Source organism: Leopardus geoffroyi, chromosome B1, assembly GCF_018350155.1.
Source record: "Leopardus geoffroyi isolate Oge1 chromosome B1, O.geoffroyi_Oge1_pat1.0, whole genome shotgun sequence".
Lineage (NCBI taxonomy): Eukaryota > Metazoa > Chordata > Mammalia > Carnivora > Felidae > Leopardus > Leopardus geoffroyi.
The window spans coordinates 190,314,749-190,320,293 of NC_059327.1; positions in this window are offsets into that span (position 1 = coordinate 190,314,749).

Below are 5,545 nucleotides of genomic sequence, written 5' to 3' on the forward strand. Positions count from 1 at the left end.
CAGGTATTAACTCTTCCTTAAATATTTGGTAGAATTCCCCTGGAAAGCCATCTGGCCCTGGACTGGACTCTTGGTTTTTGGGAGATTTTTTATTCCTAATTTTATTTCCTTACTCATTATGGGTCTGTTCAAATTTTCTATTTCTTCCTGTTTCAGTGTTGGTAGTGTATATGTTTCTAGGAATTTGTTCATTTCTTCCAGATTGCCCATTTTATTGGCATATAATTGCTCATAGTATTCTCTTATTATTGTTTTTATATCTGCGGTTGTGATATGTCCTCTTTCATTCTTCATTTATTTAATTGGGTCCTTTCCTTTTTCTTCTTGATCAAACTGGCTAGTGGTTTATCAATTTTGTTAATTCTTTCGAAGAACCAGCTTCTAGTTTCATTGATCTGTTCTACTGTTTTTTTGTTTCAATAGCATTAATTTCTGCTCTAATCTTTATTATTTCCTGTCGTCTGCAGGTTTGGGGTTTTATTTGCTGTTCTTTTTCCAGCTCCTTAAGGCATGAGGTTGGGTTGTGTATCTGATATCTTTCTTCCTTCTTTAGGAAGGCCTGGATTGCTATGTACTTTCCTCTTATGACTGCCTTTGCTGCATCCCAGAGGTTTTGGGTTGTGGTGTTATCACTTTCATTGACTTCCATATACTTTTTAATTTCCTCTTTAGCTGCTTGGTTAGCCCATTCATTCTTTAGTATGATGTTCTTCAGTCTCCAAGTATTTGTTACCTTTCTAAATTTTTTTTGTGGTTGATTTTGAGTTTCATAGTGTTGTGGTCTGAAAATATGCACGGTATGATCTTGATCTTTTTGTACTTACTTAGGGCTGATTTGTGTCCCAGTATATGGTCTATTCTGGAGAACGTTCCATGTGCACTGGAGAAGAATGTATATTCTGCTGATTTAGGATGAAATGATCTGAATATATGTTAAGTCCATCTGGTCCAGTGTGTCATTCAAAACCATTGTTTCCTTGTTGGTTTTTTGATTAGATGATCTGTCCATTGCTGTGAGTGGGGTGTTGAAGTCTCCTACTATTATGGTATTACTACCTATAAGTTTCTTTATGTTTGTCATTAATCGATTTATATATTTGGGTGCTTCTACATTTGGCACATAAATGTTTACAGTTGTTAGGTCTTCTTGGTGGATAGACCCCTTGATTATGATATAATGCCCTTCTGCATCTCTTGATACAGTCTTTATTTTAAGGTCTAGATTGTCTGATATAACTATGGCTGCTCCAGCTTTCTTTTGTTGACCATTAGCATGATAGATGGTTCTCCATCCCCTTATTTTCAATCTGAAGGTGTCTTTAGGTCTAAAGTGGGTCTCTTGTAAACAGCATGTAGATGGATTTTGTTTTCTTATCCATTCTGTTATCCTATGTCTTTTGCTCAGAGCATTGAGTCCATTGACGTTTACAGTGAGCACTGAAAGACATGAATTTATTGCCATTATGATGCTTGTAGAGTTGGAATTTCTGGTGGTGTTCTCTGGTCCTTTCTAATCTTTGTTGCTTTTGATACATATATATATATATATATATATATATATATATATATATATATAATATTTTTTGGTAAGTATAATAATTTGTATATATTATATACATATATATGTGTGTGTGTATATATATATGTATACACACACACACATATATATGTATATTTTTCTGATTTAGCACATTGAATATATCCTGCCACTCCTTTCTGACCTGCCAAGTTTCTGTGGATAGGTCTGTTGCAAACATGATCTGTCTTCCCTTGTAGTTTAGGGACATTTTTTCCCTTGCTGCTTTCATGATTCTCTCCTTGCCTGAGTATTTTGTGAATTTGACTATGATATGCCATAGTTGATGGTCAGTTTTTGTTGAACCTAATGGGGGTCCTCTGTGCTTCCTGGATTTTGATGTCTGTATCTTTCCCCAGGTTAGGAAAGTTTTCTGCTATGATTTGCTCACATAACACTTCTACCCCTATTTCTCTCTGTTCCTTTTCTGGGACCCCTAAGATTATGATGTTCCTTTTTAATGAGTCACTGATTTCTCTAATTCTTAAATTGTGCTCTTTTGCCTTAATCTCCCTCTTTTTTTCTGCTTCATTATTCTCTATAAGTTTGTCCTTATATCGCTGATTCTCTGTTCTGCCTCATCCATTCTTGCCGCTACGGCATCCATCTGTAAATGCAGTTCAGTTATAGCATTTTTTATTTCATTCTGACTATTTTCTACTTCTTTTATCTTTGCAGAAAGGGATTCTAATCTATTTTTGACTCCAGCTAGTATTATCATGATTCTAAATTCTGGTTCAGACATCTTGCTTGTATCTGTGTTGGTTAAATCCCTGGCTGTCGTTTCTTCGTGCTGTTTCTTTTGGGGTGAATTCCTTCATTTTTGTCATTTTGAAGGGAGAATAGGAATTAATGAGGTAGAAAAATTAAAATTAAAAAAAATTAAAATTATAAATTATTAAAATTAAAAATATACACACACAAAAGAATTGAATAAATGATGCTACATCGTAGGTGTGTTTTGGTTTGGGTGTTGAAAGTTGTTTGACAGATTAGAGAAAAAAAAGGGGGGGGTGAAGGAAATTGAGAATTTGAAAAAATGAATACACTGAAGTAGACTAAAATGAGATGATGGGAGTAAATTAGAATTTGAAAAAATTACACAAAAGTAAGGAATATAGTAGAAAAAAATTAAAGAAAAATGTTTTTAATAAAAATTAAAATAAAAATGATTTATTTCTCTTTCTGTATTCTAGAAAAAGAAAAGAAATGAAAAAGAGAAAAAAAGAGGGAAAAAAAGAAGTAAATCGTTTGCAAATTTGAAAAAGTGAATACACTGTAGTAGACTAAAATAAAATGATGGAAGTAAAATAGGATTTGAAAAAATTTTCATAAAAGCAAAAAGTATAGTAAAAAACATTAAATAAAAGTATTTTTGATAGACATTGAAAGTAAAAATGAAGTTTTTCTGCATTCAAGAAAAAGAAAAGTAATGAAAAAGAGAAAAAATAAAAAGTAAAAAAAGGAAATCGTTTGAAAATTTGCAAAAGTGAATACACTGAAGTAGACTAAAATAAAATGATGGAAGTAAAATAGAATTCGAAAAAATTTACACAAAAGTAAAAAATATAGTAAAAAAAATGTAAAGAAAAATAGTTTTAATAAAAATTGAAAATAAAAATAATTTTTTTCTTTTTCTGTATTCAAGAAAAACAAGTGAAAAAAGAAAAAGAAAGAAAATTGAATAGATGGACCTGCTAACGGATTGAAATAGGACTGAAATTACTTTATTGTCCCCTAGAAGTCAGTCTATGTAGTGCTCTAGAGTGCATAAACTAAGCCGGCGGTGAGACTTGTGTTCTTGAAGAGCGAGGTTGGCCTGGCTGGGCGGGGCTCATTGTAATGGCTCCGCTCTCCACTAGATGGCGCTGCTAGTCTCCTGGGGTGGATTGTTGCATTGCTCGTAGGTGCGTAGGCGCATGCACAGGAATGATAAAAATGGCGCCGCACAGCTACCCAGTCTGTCCTCCCAGATCAGCAATCGTGCACCGTTCTCTGTCGTCAGCTTTCGTCCACTCCCCGCTTTTTCACTGTCTGTGACCAAGCCCCAGGCAGTACCTCTCTCCCATGTTTTGTCTCAGATGCGGCTGTTTTCCCCGGCCCCTTACTTCCGAAGGACTGCGGCTTTGACCCGTTCCACCCCTCTGCGGGAGGGTCTCACCGAGCAATGGCCGAATGTCGGCTGCACCCAGGAAAGCTTGCTGGACTCTGCTGCTGCTGGTGCCCCGATACTGCAGCCCAGTGCCAGCCTGCCCCAGAAAAAGTTCGCGAGATAGTGTAGCAGCAGCTTTTCAGGGATTATGGAGAATCACAACACACATCTGGCACCAGCCTTCACCCTTAATGACCTTGTTCCAGAATCAGAGAATGTGGCCGCTTTCTGGGGTCTGCTGGGACCAGGTGGCTTCAACAGTCTCTACCACATGTCCTCCAGCAGTGGAACCGCTTCTCCCCGTGTGGCCTGAGAACCTCCTGGACCCCACTCTGCTCCTGGGGATTTGCCCTTCCCACCAGAGCACCACCAGGTATCGAGCTGCCGAGTTGCAGCCTTTGCGCTCCCCTTGTTTACAGTCTTAATGGAATTTAAACCCTTTCCTTTCTCCTTTCTCCCTTTTTGGTTTAGTCCCTGCGGCTGTTTCCAATTTTCCACTTTCTCTCCAGCTGCTTTTGGGGAGGGGTGCTCCCGTATCCCCTCCCCCTCATCTCCGTCCTCTGCCCACAAAAGCACCTCCCTTCCCACGGTTTCTCGCTCCCCCAGTTCACCTCTCTGTGCCGCATACCTGCTGAATTCTGTGGTTCAGGTTGTGCAGATTGTTGTGTTAACGCTCCAATCAGTTTTCTGGGTGTGCAGAATGGTTCAGTGTTGGTCTGGCTGTATTTCATGGACTTGAGACACACAAAAAACTTCCATGCTCTTCCGCCGTCTTGGCTCCTCTTCCCTCCCCTTTTCTTTTCTAATCACATCTATTTTCCTTAGGTGACACTGCTGAACTGACTGAATTGTCCGTGTGGCTTCAAGAGAATGGACATCATTCTCTTTTTGGTCCAGAGGTTGGTAGGCAACTCAAGCTTAACCACATACAGCCAGTAAGATTTAGGGTCTCCCTTATTCGTGGACTCTATATTTTGAATTCTCCTACTTGCTAAAATATACTGATAATCCCCAAATAAGCACCCCAATGTTGCCCCAGTCATTCACAGACATGCACAGAACAGCAAAATATTTACCACCCAACGTATATGTTCCCAGCTAAGGTTGAACACGGTGAAGCCCTGACTTTTTGTTTCAGCTCTGCTACTATAAACAAGTCTCCTTTTCGAGGTCTATTTAGTGCCAAGTTTTTTCACGCTTTTGTGCTTTTGGCTGATGTTTAAAATGACCCTAAGCAATAGCTGAAATACTGTCTAGTGTTCCTACCAGCAAGAAAACTGTGAGCGCCTTATGTAGAAAAAGTATGTTTGTTAGATAATTTTCATTTGAACATGAGGTACAGTGCTTCTGGCTATGAGTTTAATTTTAATGAATCAACATGCATATTATATAAGATATGTTTAAACAGAGACACATAAAGCTATTGATTGGTTTATAAGAACATGGTGACCAGAGGCTCACAGGAACAGAGCATTATTCCTGTATTTCACCTAGGAGCCACGGTTTAGCAGTGCTTGTGGCAACTTTGCAGCACATCACTAACACAAATGAAGAAAACTGTATTTTCATGGACTTCTGTTTGCACTAATTGGGAAGAGGCTTTTTCTACCATATTGCCGATAGTATTGAACTCTACGTTGTTGGTAGCTTCCTAACGTCAGAGAAAACCTGTCTGAGAATAGAACCGAGGGAAAAGAAATCAAAGTTAAGAGATAGAAAAAAATGAAAATAGAAGTGAGAGGGAGAGAGGAAACGTGAATGAGGAGGCACTGAGACCTGGTGCATATGAACCCTTGGGTTTTAGCAGCACCTAAACC